The sequence below is a fragment of the Mixophyes fleayi genome, chromosome 2 (assembly GCF_038048845.1).
Source record: "Mixophyes fleayi isolate aMixFle1 chromosome 2, aMixFle1.hap1, whole genome shotgun sequence".
Lineage (NCBI taxonomy): Eukaryota > Metazoa > Chordata > Amphibia > Anura > Limnodynastidae > Mixophyes > Mixophyes fleayi.
The window spans coordinates 13,025,850-13,042,867 of NC_134403.1; the positions used below are offsets into that span (position 1 = coordinate 13,025,850).

At 38.4% G+C, this 17,018-nt stretch overlaps 1 long non-coding RNA gene across 1 annotated transcript; it reads right to left on the reverse strand.

The window, feature by feature from the left end:
• Positions 1-7,288: 7,288 nt before the first annotated feature.
• Positions 7,289-13,651, reverse strand: LOC142140698 (uncharacterized). Its single transcript, XR_012688555.1, has 3 exons — positions 11,603-13,651; positions 11,202-11,277; positions 7,289-8,027 (listed from the first exon to the last, which is right to left on the reverse strand). It is a non-coding gene; the product is annotated as an uncharacterized LOC142140698 (long non-coding RNA).
• Between the last annotated feature and the right edge of the window lie 3,367 nt (positions 13,652-17,018).

Here is a 17,018-nt window from a genome sequence, read left to right on the forward strand (position 1 = left end):
CAGACAAAGGGTTGACACATGACGTGAGCCAAGGTAAGGGGATCTGAGGGCAAGAAGTAACAGTGGGAGAGATGGAGGATGAAAGAAGATTAGGTATACTACATGGTGAAATGGTTAAGTGGAATACTGGTAGGATTTTATAAACAGATGGCATTTCAATGTCCGTTTGAAGCTATATAGTGTAGGGGATAGTCTGATAGAACGAGGGAGAACGTTTCAATGATGGGGGGCAGCATGGGAGAAATATTGAATATGGTAGTAAGGGGACAAAGGAGTGTGTTGAAAGGGGCAAAATTCAGCAGGGATTGGAGGACTGTGAAGAGATGAGAGACTTGAAGAAGGATTGTTTTGTGAGGGAGAGTACGGAACTGTAGGATGTGAGGATGAACTTGAAATGAAGGAAGTGTGTGAAGGAAAGAAATTTCTTCCAGTGTTGTTCAGTGGTATGTGTACATTTTTGAAGGAACCGAGTAAATTTGGAGTGTCAAGGTTGGGGTTTAGAGCGGTGAAGGTGGTCAGAAGAGGCAGAGCAGCTAAATCGAGGTCGATGATGAGGGTTTTAATTGCTTCCCATACTGATAACTAATGATCATTTTGGGTTTTTCCCTGCTTGTCAGGCCGGATATAATACTAAATGAGCAATTGATCTGACCAAGATTATAAACAAAACAAAACCTCTAGAGATCATTTTAGTACTTGACACCGAGTAGTCTTTGATAGTGTCTATTGGAAATTTATGCTTGAATCTCTTAATGGGTTTTTTATTTTTAACAGCTATGCAAGCATTTTACAACTCTCCCACAGCTAGATTATTAATTAACGGTTCTCCCTCAACATTAGTAAACATACATTATGGTACTCGGCAAAGCTGCCAATTATCTTGCCTAATTTTCGCCTTGGTGAGTGAGCCACTAGCGGCCATGATTAGAACATCACAATTTGTAAGAGGTGGGAGATTGTGAAAGAACCTTACCTAACCCTCATACAACAAAGAATAACCCTCACCAACTTCTATACACTTATTGAAGACTATAGTAAATTCTTGGGCTATAAATTAAATTTCACAGTCAGAAGCTCTAATGCTTCACATTCCTGCTCAAGATAAATTATACTTGACCTCATCATTTAATCTGAAATGGCAAACTAGAAAAATAAATTACTAGTGCATCTCTTACACCTCATCATATGCTACTTTATATCAAGAAAATGTGCCTCCTTTTAAAAAAAATTGCAAAATAAATTTAATTGTGGGAACCTTTGATAATTCTATGGCTAGCCAGGATCATAGCCATTAAAATGAACTTAACACCAAAATGATTATACTACTTTCATGTCTCAGTTCAATATTCTGTTTTCAATTTTCAAAAAAAGTTCTTGAAAATAAGGCCCCCAAAAATAAATTAAATGATTCTCAAAAAATCAATTAAAGCAGGTGGAAGAGGTTTTCCTGATGCTAAAATATATTACTGTACCTCACACTTAATGCAGATTGTTAAAACTTTTACCCTGCCAAATACTACAGCATGGGTAGATTTAGAAACTAATTTCTTAGCCGACACTTCTCTTTCATCTCTCTGGGATAACGCAATCACATCAATTTAAGTTCACTTCATACCAACAAATTTGCTATTAAAATATGGTACTCTTGCTTAAATTTAATCTTTCATCACCCATTTATTCTATTACACATGTTTGGGACAATCCTGAATTCCCGGCTGAAATTACCTATGGACATTATGAACCTTGGATGAAATCAAATGTGCAACCAATCTGTCTGAAAACGAACTCTTCATTTCTTTAAACAATATTCAAGAAAAATATATTTTATTGAATCCAAAACTTTTTCAGTTCTTACAGATTAGAAATTTCCCTATGAATACAATAATTTTGTCTGCAAACTCCTTTACGAAACAGTATGATCTGCTCAATTTATAATATCCTCATTGACAAATTAACCGTTTTCCATAGATGACTTGGATTAGGATGGGAATCTGATCTTGGACCTCCTCCTGAAGCGGATTATTGGAAACTGATTAAAGATAGAACAGCCCAAGCTTCCATTTCAACCACAGTCAAGGAGACAGCATGCAAAAGACATTATCGATGGTACCTAAGATTGATAGACTCCATAGAATGGAGCCAGCTTGTTGGAGGAATTGTGGCCACAGGTCAAGTTTTTACCATATATGGTAGACTTCTCCTATAATCGCCCACTTTTGGGTTGAAGTACATAAACAACTTAAATCACTTTTTAAATTTCCATTAATAAAGACACTTTCTCCTCTCCTACCCTCCACTAAAGCTAAACAAATATGTTATTAAATTGATGAATCACATCTTAATAGCAGCAAAATTAATCATAACAACTTATTGTAAAAATAGTTCCTTCTGCTTTAACATTATTTAAAAATCACGTCTGTCATGTTGCATGCATGGACAAAATCACATACATGACAAACCTGATCTTTTCATTCTAGTCTGGTCCCCCTTAACTTTCCATAGAGGAACAAACTCCATAATCTCCTCCTTTATAATATTATCTACAACCTGGTTCCAATAACAATTAAGATTATTTTTGATCTTACCTAGCCCTCAATAGAATTCTTAGCTTTATTCATTTTATTTGACACGACTCTTGTTCCCCTGTAGACCATCCCCTTCCATCCTCTTCCTCCCCTACACTTCTGCATCCTAATTAAACAAGTATTGTTTTACATCAAGATTATTTTTTCTTTTAAATCCTGTAAATAATCAACTGATTTTTAATATATGTTAGAGATGAGAGATGAGAGGTTCGGATTCTGAGAAATCCAACAGATCCAAGATTTTGGGTTCTGAGTGAAGCCAAGTTAGAATTCAGTTCCTTACACCAAAATTGGATCTGAAAGTTTTAGATCTATATCATCTATGCATAGCCCTCCCTCATGTTCTCATCTGTCATTTTACAACAGACAGCATGTATAGAGGATTTGAGCTGCAGTGCTTTGCTGTGAAACTCGAGATGTTCACTGACCCCCGTGTTCTGGTTTTGGTTTTGGATCTGGATTAGCTTTGTGTTTTAATTTTGGTTTTGGTTTTGGCAAAACAGCCCTCATGTGTTTTGGTTTTGGTTTTGGTTTTGGATCTGTATTTTTTAGAAATTTTTTTAAAGTATGCTAAAATCACATAATTTTGCTCTTTTTCTTGTTCCAACATTATTATTAGCCTCAATAACACTAATTTCAAGTCATTTGTAGTCAATTTTGACCACCTCACAGGTCACAATTTTCATCCACTTTCGGACAAATACTGCAGCGTCCTGGCTGGATGCTAAGCGACAGAGCAATGACTCAAACACACGGCAGTTCCTAGCACATCTAGGGAACATTGGCACACAGCAGTGGCAGAACAGAAAAGTGGTGCAAGATGGAATTGTCTTTGGATCATGAAAACATTTATGGTTCATTTCATCGCTCCACCCGTTTCTTGGATAACTGTGGTAACTCTACAGCTAATACATGGCAATGAGCACTAACCCCCCCCCCCCCCACTACCCCCCCGTGATGCGTTCTTTGATCAGACCCAGACCAATCCAGGGTGCCAGAGAATGCAATAAAAAGAGCCACTGTAATTCCCAGCAAAATGCAAGTTCATCACTGAGCTTTGAGTCAGCCCCAATTCCCACAAAATTATAATATAGTTAGGTGCCTTTAATGTAAAGTGCAGATTGCAAACACTTGATGAAACAGCAGCAAAGTGGAAGGTAATACATATACACGTCTATTTAGACATCCATGCTTACATTACGTCTGCAAGCAATGTTGCTCTTTGTTAATAAAACTGTTGTCTCTATACCGTTCAAATTTTTTTTTAAATAATCCTCCACCATTCTTTGGATGTTGATAGTTGATAGTAGGATCAGGTGGAGTTACAGCAGAGGTGTCACTAATTCTGGTCAATTCTTTTACAGTAGACAAGACCAGGGGGTAAATGTATCAATCTCCGGTTTCTTCAACTCGCGGGAGTTCGGCAAGATGACAGCTAAACTTTATAGCGGTGCTGCCTTGTAAAGGGAAACTTGCCTTTACAAGGCAGCGCCACTTTAAATTGTAGCTGTCATCTCCCCGAACTCCCGCGAGTTGAAGAAACCGGAGATTGATACATTTACCCCCTGATGTCAAAATGTTGTGCTGAGTCATCTACATTATCAATGGGTGTCTAAAATGTTTGCTAAGCACACAACAGTAAATAGCACATGTAGGAAACATTGGCACACAGCGGTAGTTGTAATTGAAAGTGGTGCACCCTTATGTGGGATCTTAAAAAAGACATGCACACTTTAACAAAACAAGCACTTCAGCCACAAAAGTGCCACTCCTTGTGGCTGAAGCGCTTCGTTTGTTTGGGCTCCCACAAAACAAGGTAACAATGGGCTTAAGGCACCTAAGGTAACAGTGCTGTTAATGAACTCTACTGTGGCAAGATGTTGTTGTTATTATCCTCAGCCTCATCATCACCCTCATCAGTTTGTACATCATCCTCACACTTTATTAATTCATCACTGCTGAAATCCATCATTAGAGAAGTCTCAGTATTTTGATGTAATTTGAGTAAATTGGAGGGAAAGGCCTTCCTCGTGAAACTTGAAGTTCACTTTTATGAACATCATTTTTTCACATTTTGAGGAAGAAGCCTCCTACGCCGATCGCTGGCAAGGTTCCTGGCTGTGCTGAAATCTCTTTCCGAGTACACACTGGAAGGTGGACAGCTGAGGCAGTGCAAAGCGAGTTTGTACATGGGTCTCCAAATTCCATTTTTTTTCCTCCCAGTATGTAAAGGGACTGTCTGATGTGTCTATTTCTATGCTGTCATGAAAATAATCCTCCACCATCCTTTGGATGTTGATAGTAGAATCAGGTGGAGTTATGGCAGAGGTGTCATGTTTTTTGGTCAATTCTTTTAGACCAGACCAGAAATTTTGTGCTGAGTCATCTGCATCATCCCTGGGTCTCTTGGGAAAGCTACGTTTTTTCCTAGCAGCAGTTGAGTGAGAAACTGAAGGAGGAGACGCTGTTCTGCCACGTAACATTTGAGCTGTCACCTTGCTCACCAGTAACTCCTTGCATTTCTTCAGATCTGGGTAAGTTGGAAACAAAGAGAAGATATAGCTCTTAAACCAAGGATCAAGCACAGCCAAAATGTAGTGATCCGATTTTAAGATTTTGATAACTCTTGGATCCTGGCGAAGCAAATAAAGTACTTGATCTACAAGTCCGACATACTTAGCGTAATTGTTTTGTTTCATCTCCTCCTTCAGTTTCTCAACCTGCTTTTCCAAAAGTCTAATTAAGGGAATCACTTGACTCAAGCTAGCAGTGTCTGAACTCACTTCACAGGTGACTACTTCAAATGGTTTCAGCACCTTGGACAACACGGAAAGTATTCCCCACTTCGCTTGAGTAAAATACATCTCTCCCTCCTCCCAATGTCATGGCTTGTGGAGTAAGCTTGGATGGCTTTTCGCTATTTCTCCCTCCGCAGAAGCATATACAGGGTGGAATTCCACCTTGTCACCACCTTTTGCTTCAGTTGGTGGCAGGGCAAATTAAATTGCTCTTAGTGTTGCTGCAATCTCCTACATGCTGTTGCCCGAATGCCTGAAATGTCCAAATATTTTACGGGCCATAGACAGCATCTCCTGCACATCCCTGTCATTTTTCAAAAAGCTCTGCACAACTAAGTTTATTGTGTGAGCAAAACAGGGAATGTGATGGAATTCACCCAGCTGTAATGCTCTCACAATATTGGTGGTGTTATCAGAAATGACATATCCTAAGGAGAGTACAAGCGGGATAAGCTATGTTGCAATGACATCCCTTAGTTTTTGTAAGATTGTCAGCTGCATGTCTCTTAGTGAAGCTGGTGATACACAGAGTAGCCTTCCTCTGACAAAATGTGAAGCACTTGGGTACATGCTGCTGTTGTTCCTGCTGGAGAAGATGACTCACCAACCCAGTGGGCTGTCACAGTCATATAATCTTTAGTTTGCCCAGTTCCACTTGTCCACATATCTGTGGTTAAGTTTACAGTGGGTAGAATGACATTTTGTAGCCCAATAATTAAATTTTTGCGAATCTTCTGGTAGAGGTGAGGAATAGCTTTTCTAGTGAAATGGTGTTGTGATGGAATTTGGTAAAGGGGAAACAAGACCTCAAGTAACTGTCTAAAACCAGCTGCATTAGTAGTGGATATTGGATAATAGCATAGTCGCCATGGCGTCTGTGATCCGCTTTGCGACTGGGTGACAGCTTTTATATTTGCTTCATCTTGCAAAGGATTGTTTAACAGTCAATTGTTGTAAATTACTAGTACTTTTCTTCTTGGTCTGCTTCTGGAATGAAGATTCACCCCCTTCAGCAGCAGCAGCAGTGAGACGAACACTCAAGAATTTTTTTGAGAAATCCAGGATAGTGGAGGAGTCATCCAGCCTTACCAACTTGGATGCAGGACTAACTCCAATCTCTACTGAGGATATTGATGAGGACAGTGTTATGGGTGTAGATTGCAGGCATTGGGATGTAGCTGAGAGAAGGGACCTAGCTGATAATGGACTGCTTGTTGTTATATTTTTAACATAAGTAATATTACGTAAGTTGTTTTTCAGCTAAACCTAGGGTAAAGTTCGTCTTGTTTAAAAATACAGGCCTTCATAATACATAGCTCTATATATTAGTGTTATATGTGAATTTATATGTATTTCTGTTAGTTTAGTTAAAAGTTACTTTAAAGGGCTGAACATCACTGGTTAAAACTCCAACAAACTCAGAAAAGACGTCATCGTCATCATTCTGTAGCACATCTTTGTGTATAGAGCGCGTTCCTTCGCAATTGAACATTTACTATGGTTCACTACAGTATATTTTAATATAATGGACATAATTGAACAACAGCAAGGGAATAGTCTTGTTGGACCTATGAGTGGTTCCAGAGGAGGGACTCTTTTTCTCATATGCCCCTGCTGCAGGAGATACAGGACAACAACCCTGATGACGTCAAGAACGTACTGAGGATGAATGAACCCACATTCCAGGAACTGCTCCAACTTCTCACCCCACACATCAAGAAGGAGGACATCCATTTAACGAGACCCATATCTGCAGAGCCTGGTTGCTACCCTAAGAGTTTTGGCCACAGGAAAAACACTGGTTTATCTCAAATACAACACAGCAATTTCACCTCAAGCTTTGTTCATACCTGAGACCCGTGAGGCTATTGTACAAGTTCTGCGTGGACAATATACGAAGGTTGGTAAAAGAAACAAACTTTTTTATTAAAATAGAAGGTAAACATTTCAACATATTAAAAACCACAAAAAGCAAACAAAATATACAACATTTAATAGTGCATATAGAAATAGTAAAAAAAAATTGTAACTATAAAAAAACAAAATACACAAGGGTCATAGCTGTTCATATTGCAGATGTTCACTGTTTTTCAATGGTGATGGACTCCCTGTATACTGTAGCATACTTGTGCTACCCATAGGTGTAGAAGTCCTGTAGGCTGGCGGGGTAAAAGATTGACATCCCATGACGGTATGGTGCCTGTGGAGTGGTAGTGGCCAAAATGTAAATGAATGGGCTGGCCTGAAATGCCCTTGCTCCTGTGTGTGGGGAGATTGTGTCATACTATTTAGAGATCGCCCCTCGTTGACCTACAAATTATGTCATACTCCAAACGTTCCATCTCTATTCACATTTCTCTACTGGTATTTCTCATTTTCTTTGCAATAGTTACTCCTAGCAGGTCAAATTCGACTGGTTCTTTTGACATCAAGTGGGTTGCAGACTCTATCATCTTTTGTGTGAGTGAAACAATTTGCTCTTGATCACGACCCTTTTTTTTGTTCTCCTGTCACTTTGATCCCCTTGTGGCTGTGTGGGTAGATCTGTGATCTCCTGGTTGTCTACTGTCAGCTGGCTGGCATGCAGTGTTGTGCCATGTGGCTCTGCCACATCACATAATTCGGCTTCAGATAAGACAACTGGCTGAGTAATGAAAACAGAATGTAAACTAGTTAGTATAACTATATATGCATGTACCGATTTAACATTTCAACAATCTTTCTCTTACAGTTTCCTGCAACGGTTGAGCAATGGCAAGTTATTGCTGAAGGTTTTGAATCTCTTTAAATTGTGGATAGATGGCAAACATGTGACAATTATTCAACCTGCAAAAAGTGGATTCTTCAGCATTATTCTGATGGCCATCGTGAATACCAACTATGAATTCCTATTTGTGGACATTGTAAAAACTGGGAAGGTGTCAGATGGTGCGTAGCTACACAAAAAGTTAAAATGGAAGATACTCAAGCAACTATAACACAAGAAATCACAGAGATAGGAATTGGAGAAATAAAAGAGGAACTGTAAGAAGGTAATTAAAATCGTTAAAAATTTAAGAAAGCTTAAGGTGACCCTGTTCAGTTATATTAAAAAATGGCTTCCATATGTCAGTTGGTATGGACCAGCACGGCAGCACGTCTGGCCAGACCCAGGAGGGACATCAGCATAAAGTGATTTCAAGCAGTGTTCAAGGTGAGCAAATGGTATTAGTCCCACTGGTAAAAATGCTGTCTTTCATTTCTTTATTAAACATAATAAAAATACTTGTCCTTTTTTCATATAGATACCATCGTCATATCAGACGAAAGTTCGGAAGGAGAGAAGGAGGGCATACGCACTAATATTTATAGTACTTCTGGTGATGGAAAAACCGTGGTCGAGAAGATGGAAAAGCTGAACGAATATTTTAAAGAATGAAGGGCTAACATCAATGATGTTAAGAAAAAGTTCCACAAACTGGAGAAAAATTACCTGGACTTTTTTCACATGTTTGAGAAAGTAATGTTAGAAGGCAGGAACCAGATTAAACGTTAAAAGACTTTTAATTACTACAGAAGTGTTAAATATGTTAGTGGATTATGAGATTCTGCTATTTCTTTTATTTTCTACATCCATTTTTGGTGAATAATGTTTAAAAATAAATGATATTGAAAACAACTTTCTGGTTTACTGGATGCACTTGCAAGAAAGATACGCTTCAGATCAAGTCAAAATCAATTAACACGTTCAATAGAAATCTATGTTCTTAGGAAAGACACAGGGTGGATACAGGTGTACAATTATGCAAGGTGACATAACAATACACATGTATATAAATTGATTTCTACTCAGCAATTATTTTAAGAAACTTCAATACACATAGGTATTAATGGCCATAATATGTACAATCTATACTCATAATTATATGACTAATTTGCCATTATATTTAAAAAATAACTAAATATAATAATACGAAATCAAAATAGATGGACACATGTCACATTAGGAAATAAATGACACTTTAATGAGAATATATATTTTCCCATGTGATAAGAATACATTCTGTATACACTTGCATACAGTAACACATAAATGACATATGGAGCATGTAAAACAGATTTATAATTTCTTCTCCATTCAAAGTACATCATTCCCATTTAATTGACTTTTTGACACCGCACCGCATGGAAGAGGTAGAGACAACATCATAAATTTAAATATATACGTCCAGAAAGGAGTCGCTCTTTGAGTAACTATCAGCAGGTCATGATTTTGTATTTTCTGTGTGCTTCTATGTTATCAGTGATGAAGGGTCTTAGGCCCCTTAGTAGCACAGAATTCAATAGCAGTAAAAGAGGGTAACTCTTGATAAAGAGTTCAGTTTGTTCTTTAGATATATATCATCATCATCATCATCATCATCATCATCATTTATTTATATAGCGCCAACATATTCCATAGCGCTTTAGAATTGGGGACAAATGCAGTAAGAAACAAACTGGGTAAAACAGACAAAGAGGTGAGAAGGCCCTGCTCGCAAGCTTACAGTCTATGGGACAAATATATATATATGTATTTTTCCGTTCGGTTCTCTTGGTTCCTTGTTGCTGGTCTTAGTATGAGCATAGTTGAGGTAGTTCACTTGGTCAGGGATTAAGTTTAGTGTCAGTTAGTTAAATATATAAAATATGAAATTTTCCATGTGATCATTTGTCTGCTCCAGATGTTACTTTACTTACAAAGATTCCTTGGTAGTCTTTATCCATGATAATGATCCTTAAAGTGTCAGAATTCTGGACATTGGTCCTCTTCCCTTGGATTATGGTGAGGTCACAGGTGAGGTTCCCTTCTGGATTAAGCCTACTGTCCCAGTTTCCTCCGCTTCACTCCAAATTGTACTCTCTCTTCGTTAACTGTCACTGCTACTTTTACTCTGCAAATCCCTTATATTATCTCTTCCACTAGTGTAATCCCACTTCGTGCTACTATCAGCTCAATTTTCTGATTATAACGTCTCTTTTGGAAGTTTTTTCTCTGTTTCTTCTCTTTCAATTGGTCATCTCTCTAGTTACTCTGATCTACAATCGGATGTCAGACAAGCTGAAGCAAGCAGACTGCTCTTGTTCCTGTCAGCGTTGATTGAATCAATAGTGTCTGATTAAAAAGACACTGTACTGCAATTGTGTTAGGTACACACAGGGATAGGTGTAGACCTACCATGGTCTGTCTGGTTTAGCACTAACCACTACAGAGTTGCAGAGTCGAACATGAAAAAGGTTTTCCCCAGTGATCACCACAAGGAGATATACTCTTTACTGATAGTATCACGCAGGTATTGTCCCCCCAGTTACTTACAAGGCGTGACTGGCAGGTAATATGTGTAGGAAAATACTGGAGCAGGAATAGTGGTACAGAGCAAGGATGACACTGGAGCAGGAACACAGGTAAGTATTAGGGAACCAAGAAATATCTACATAACAGGGCTAAATGGACTGTAACCAACTTTACATGTATATTGAGCAGGCTTACATAGTCTGCTCTTTAACTAGTGGGTGTGTCAGAGAGACATAGCTGAGTCCTTAATGCTTGATTGTGTACATGTACCCATAAGGCACAATGGTGTCCACTATGGGATCCAAAACTGCCACCACCCAGAGCAGCCTGCCTGGGGCCACCAGCAAAGAGGCCTCATACAGCACAATGGACTCTGGTAAATACAATGTAAGGTCCAGTAATAGTGTGTAAAACTTATAGGATACATCCTAACAGATTTAGCAATACACAGTATAGAAGTGTAGACCGGGGTGACTTCATGATATGAGAAAGAGCCATATTTACCTAAAAAACCTTCAGTAGTGTTGGACATTCTTGTAAACTGTTTCTGGATTGCTACCCTGAATGATCCTCTGGATGTCTGAAAAGTATGAGGATCAGAGGGATTATTCTGACTATTATATCCAAGAACACTTTATGTGCCTGACATTGTCACACATGTTTATATGCACATATATGTATTCTAAACATGGCAGAACTATTGTATATAATTGTCATGACAACACCTACCTGGGCATGCATGTGGATCTGAAAGCGATAATCAGCACAATGCCAACTGCTATGTCTAAAACTTAAACTGACACTGATACTGCTGTAGAATTTGCATGAGACTGATACTGCTGTAAAAGTTTCATTTTTGTTGCAATTTTGGACTAGGTGGCAGAAACCCTTTTGGGAGGGCTTACCTTGGACGTCTGCGCTTGGTTTGTGTGTTGTGAGGGCTGTTGCTGCCATTACGGGTTTTCGGGGTGTTCCAGTTCCCGTGCTTCTTGGTTGTTTCTTTGCTTCTGCCGTGGCGCAACCTGGAATGGGAATAAAAATTGGCGGGGGGGGAATACGAGACAGTATATACGATACAAGCAAAATATTAGGGCTGCTGGTGTGTTTAATGTTTATAGCTTAGTTTGCTAATTTTGAGTCTATAGCTCTTTTGCTGCGTCTATAGCTCTATTGCGGTGTATACTGTGGTGGTGGCGATTTTGCTATGGGTGTTTGTTATTTAGGATGAGCAGGGGGTAAGCTAGCCCTGTTTATAGCTCAATGTTTATAGTTTTGCAGCATTTGGCTGCTTTTTGCTTTAAGGTTTTTCGTTTATAGCACACAAATGTTTATGCTCTCGCCCTCAGGGGAGGGTCTATGCTGGTAGTAATGTCTATAGCTCAGGACAGTAGTCTATCGGCTTTCAGGTAATGGAGTGAATATTCTTGGTAGATATGTGTTTATCAGGTGGGGTTTTGAATGTAGGTTGGGAAAGTATATGGGATAGGTGTTGTCAGTTAATGAAGGAATGTATTGCAGTCTATGTGGTGCAGTTATGTAAAGTGTATATGCTGCTGATGGCTCTGAGGTGGTGTGTGTATCCATATGTATTGCTGTACACTAGGTATAGTTATCTTTGCTCTTTTGCTTTTAGAAGAGCAGTTGTGGGTATGGTTTCTTTAGGTAAATTAGCCATAGCCGAGTATTTAAAAACAGTTTGTAAATAAGTGTCCCTAGAAGTATTTTTAATTGAACTGTAAGAATTTTAAAAGCACCAATCCAGTACCTGGCGTGAGCTTCACTTCCAAACCACCCTCAACAGCTGGGCTATGCCTTTCATGGCACTAATCAAATGGTCTTTTCTCTTGCCAAAGATTGGAATTACTCTTTCCATAGATGCACTGTATGTACATCTTTTGTTTATGGCTTATATCCAGAAGCTGCCAGCTTTGCACAATTTGTGCCAAAAAAATGACAGAGAATGACAGAGAAACAAAAATAGAGAAGGGGAGGGAAAAACTGAAATGTATGTCTTAAAATATTTTTAAGCATTGAGTTCTGTCCTTGGTGATTTAGTCTGTATTCTGTCTCACAGGCATAACACAGACTTACCACCTAAGTTTTGAAAAAAAAAATACACCACAAGCTGCCACCAATTAAGACCCACTTAGGCATGCATGACATGTGGTTGTGAAAACGTTAGTCAACACAAAATCACCTAGCTGTCTAAAATTCACCCCCCAACAAAAAAAAAAAATCTAGTTTATAATCACCATTAAACTCAAAATCCTGCCACCACTGTTTTAGTCCAAGAGCTGGCATTCTTAAGTAGTCCTCAGCCCTTCTTTGACATCCCAAAATGAACTCACATCTAATTTAATTAGAGTTAGTGTAAAGCCAACAATTACTTGCAATATAACATACTTAAAACCAGCTCAAACTCGCATGTGAACTATTTAAGAACTCGAAGACAGCACATTATTAAATAGAATTTAATGTGACAGAAAGTCACAATGCTCAGTGAAGAAAAATGGTTGGAACAGATTAATATACATTATATTGATGCAAAACAGTTTCTTAAAATAAAACAGAAATAATACGAAGAAACAGTAAAATTACACCCATATACTGTTTCATGTATCTGACATGTGGAGGAAGACTAGAAGGCTTGGGAAATTTCTCAGTAGCAGGTCTCTGAAGTATGTCTGTTCCCTTCATTGGAATACATTAAACCCTTATTTGCTAACACACAGTGATTTGCTGGAAACCATTTTGACCAAAATAAGTTCAGATTTCAGGAAATATCTTGACAACATTAAGATTTCATTTTCAGAATTATCCTGATAATCAGTTTGCAAATTTGACATTGTTTTTCAGAAACTCATCTCCAATAACCTCATTATGAGAATAAAAACTGGAAACAGATTCATCCAAAATGTTAAGTAGCAAATGTGATAAATGTGTAGTTGTTGATATTGTGCCAGGTTTAGAAAAGCAGAAGTCCTTACAGTTAATGTACCCCTGAAAACGGCAGTCAGAAAAATTGGAACCCCCACATTATAATCTTTAATCCTGCTGAGTACCTGTTCTGTGTATAATTATCATCATCATCATCACCACTTGTTTATATAGCACCAACATATTCCGTAGCGCTTTACAATTGGGGACAAAACATAAAACTAATAAACAAACTGGATAAAACAGACAAAGAGGTGAGAAGGCCCTGCTGGAAAGCTTACAATCTATAGAACAATGGGAGTTTGATACATGAGGTTAAGTCTACATTTTGCATTTCGGCCCAGCCAGACTGCAAAGGTAAAAGTGACTCATAAGCTAAATGATCCCGTCACACAACAATGTTGGTCAGGGGGTAGTTGTCTTGTGTGAAATTGTGTAACGGATGGTAATAGGGTAATGTAGCGAGGTTAAGTGGGTGGTTGAGGAATATTATAAGCTTGTCTGAAGAGGTGGGACATCTGGGAAAACTGTAGGGTAATTCTTTGGAAAAAAAAGATGTTGTTCCTCGTTAACAATTTGATCAAGGTGTTGACACTGACAATGATTTGTTTGTGAGGGTTCCTATGCGAACATTGTGAGAAATCAATTTGTGATCTATTGCGCATATCATTAGCATTGGCTTGCTTTGTAAGACTGCAAACAATGTAGTTAGACATCTATATTTATTTGTACAGCAATAAACAATTGGCGCAAACAACAGTATTGTATAATAATATTTCAAAAAGAGTCCACGAAAACACCTCTTCCACGTATGGAGGCAGCCTTCCTTATATTGGGTGGTAAGTCCAGAGTATATAGATAGGTATAGTGCAGGAATCGGCGCTCAAGGTGTGACAGTATTGGAAAATAAACCAAAGTTCAGTGGAAAATATAAGTCATAAATAAATGGATCTTTCAAGATTCTGGATAGTCCTCTTGGACCAAGGTTATAAGTCCAGTCTTACATATATGTAAAAGACAGAAAAACAGAGAAATCAGAGGACTAGTGTGTATATGTGATAGCCCATCACCATAATCACCACACCAAAAGATCAATAAAATAGCTTATCTGCATAAACTGCTCTTATTCAAAGGCAGGAACCGTTTAGCTGTGTAGCAACTTCCAGAATAATATAGCCAGCTTCCCCGGTATCACGACGTTTCTCCAGAAATCTGCATAATCAGCACATCTGTATGTCTGTTCCTCAATCATACACCAGTCACAAAACCTCTCCTCCACTCATCAATGTAGTACATTCCTCCTGAAGAAGTCATTTAGACGAAACGCGTTGAGGCTTTGCCACTGACTGTGCATCCCTGTCCTAAATCTACCTGGAGTATCTAACCATTAAGTTTTCTGTGCGGAGACTGTGGGAAGTTCCTGCGTATACCCGAGGGGCTGGATCTACAGCAATCAGTGTAACCTGTATAACAGATAAGCATGTTTTTGATTGATCTATTGTGAGTGCATATTCTATATGATTGCAAATTAAATATCCGTTGTTTTGAAATACTACACCATATGGTACATTATCTTGTTTCCCCATATCTGATGATATGTTTAAGAGTTATTTAGTGCCTCTTAATCTATTTTAAAATTCCATAATCTCAGGTGGTCACAGAGCCCCTTCAGGCAGCCATTACTCTTACACATCTATTAATTGATAATTGATTATCCACAAAGGACCTATTAGTTATCACTTTCAACCCACTTACTAAACATTTTACAAGTGTTTTTTTTAAATTCCCGCTTTCTAGTCTACTCACACACCAAAGGGAGGGCAGACAGCGATCCAGCGAGTAATCAGAGCTAAAGCAGAGATCAGAACCAAACCAAACAAACTAACAGCACCTACAATCGACACGCAAGCATAGAGCTTCCGGCACTATAAAGTACAGGGAGACAATCAGGAGGCTTCTAACAAGCCGTATGCACTCCATTGCTGTATCAGACTCTTCCTCAGCCTCCAGTTCTTCAAATGCTCCTTCAAAACTCATCTGTTCACCAAAGCCTACCAGTCCACTGCCTATTATCCCCCCTCCTTCTTCGCTCTACAAATCACCCTCTTGATCTTCCACATGAGCTTGCCCTCTTTGCTATTTTTGCCTCCCTGCCCTCTGCTTCCCACTCCTACCTCATCACCTTTGGCTACCCTTGACATCCTTTTACTTGCCTGGGAGAGGTGGACATCAACATAGCAACCACATGTGCTGCGCCCACAGCTGAGCCAGCCAGCACTGATGCAGATAATGAACATGTTTAAGTAGAGTAAAAGCAGGAAACGCTCCATATATATAGATTATACTAGCGCTAATCATTACCTTTTTTATACACACATTATCCATTATATGTAGTAAGTATAAGCGTGCTTCAAACTGAAGTCAGGCAACCCACTGTCGGGTATCTGTGACGTCAGAAATGACGTCACATTCCCCTGACGTACGTTTCGCTTAGTGCTTTCTCGCTTAAGCGAAACGTACGTTGGGGGAATGTGACATCATTTCTGACGTCACAGATACCCAACAGTGGTGTCTGACTCCGGCATATCTTGATTATAATAAGAGGCGCAGATGTGGGATATGAAACACGCTAATAGAGTGGGACAATATCATGGAATATATCTTGTCAGTCTAGGGTGAAGGGTGTTACTATATATATATATATATATATATATATATATATATATATATATCACCCGAGCTCTGGAAGTGAAAATAATCCCATAAGTGCAGCCCTGAACTAGCTTACAACCATATTATGGGGAAATTATTAGTTCCAATACATTATGTGTATGTATGATTAAGGCACAATTTAGAAATAATCATAAGCTTCTCAGGTACATATTGACAATTTGAGACATATAGATATGGGCAATTTTTGTCTAAAGTGGATTCTGATATTTTATATCAGCCAATCCCTGTAAAGAAGAGTAACCTAATAAGTGCCGTCAGTAAGGACTCCTTAACATTTATATATTGAACTTTCTAACCTGGAGTTAGGACTGACTTGTATGTATGTGCCCAGTGATAACTTTGGTATCTTCCATTAATAGATGCAATTTAAGTTGCAGGGACTCTGTTTGTAGTTATTTATGAACAATTAACTCAATAATCTACAATGATATAAGATACTCATTAGGATTTCATCACTATTTGGAATTTGATACATACCATGATATATTATAAGGTACTTATATGATTGAGTTTTACTCTCATTATAGATATTTACGCTACTGTAGGGTATCATATTTCTTGATTTTAACACACAACACACATACATACATTTTTATTCTTTATTTCACTTCTTGTCTGATTGTATTTTAAAATAATCCAATAAAATAAAAC